This window comes from Aptenodytes forsteri, unplaced genomic scaffold, assembly GCF_000699145.1.
Source record: "Aptenodytes forsteri isolate BGI_AS27 unplaced genomic scaffold, ASM69914v1 Scaffold254, whole genome shotgun sequence".
Classification (NCBI taxonomy): Eukaryota; Metazoa; Chordata; class Aves; order Sphenisciformes; family Spheniscidae; genus Aptenodytes; species Aptenodytes forsteri.
The window spans coordinates 168,462-169,563 of record NW_008794459.1 but is presented as its reverse complement, the minus strand read 5'-3'; positions in this window follow the sequence as shown (position 1 = coordinate 169,563).

Here is a 1,102-nt window from a genome sequence, read left to right as displayed (position 1 = left end):
CCCAGGCGCCGCAGGGCAGCGGCCGGGCCATCCGGGAGCCGTGGGCTGCAGGACCCTCGGGTGCCCCAGCGTCGGGATGCTGCAGGGACCGCGGGCGACCTCCGGCCCCTGCCCGGCACTGCAGGGAGGCCACCATGCAACCCCCAGCCCCGTCCTGGCTGGGGGGGGGTCCTGGCCTCTGTTCGGCACAGCTCCCGCCTCCCCTCCTGTTGTCTTGCAGCAGGGGGCAGGGAGGGCCAGGGGGGTTGGGGCGCCTGCGGCTGCGGGTCAGGGACACGGGTGGCCCCTGCAACACCCCTCAGCCTCCCTGGGCAGCGGGGGGAGGGTTGGGGCTTTGGCAGGGGCTGTGGGGATGGGTCAGGAGCGTGACCCGTGGGGCAGATCCCTGGGGGCTGTGGCTGGAAGCGTTGGCATGGCCGAGGGGCAGCTCCGAGGGGGGCCAGAGCCAAAACCCTCCTGACGCCCATGTCCCCCTCCCTGGCACCCAGAGGGGGGCTTGGGGCTTTGGCTGCTGCGGGGGCTCTTATCTGCACCAAGCCCCCTCCTCGGCAAGCAGTTCGCCCTGTGCATGCAGGTAGCACGGCCATGCCTGTGGGTCCCCTCGTCGTGCCACTGGCCCCGGCCCCACACCCAGAGCCACCATGCCCATGGTGCCAGCGATGGCAAGAGCAAAAACGGTCCTGCGTGAGCACCCGGATCCCACCGTGGCCCCTCCACAGGCAGCATGCGTGCCCACGTTTGCTGCTTGCCGGTGGCAAGCCTTGGGCCACGCTGGGGTTTCACAGCCCCAGGGGCCCTGGGTCATGGAGAAGTGGCCCCCTGCCCGCTGCCTCCTCCTCCTTTCCTCTGTTTCCCCGTAGCAGTGATGCTCTCATGGGCACAAGCGTTTCCACTTGCGCCCCGTCCCCTTCCTTAGCAGCCCCGCTGACTCAGCCCGGGCCTTTCCCGGGATGGGGATGGGATGGGTGCGCACTGGGTGCCAGCTCATCCCAGGGTGCCTGCGGCCCCATGGCTGGTTTGGGGGTGTGGGGTTTGAGCTCGGTGTGACCGGTGCACGGCGTGTCCCACCGCGGGGCTGTCGCGGGGCTGTGGCTGGGGGGCA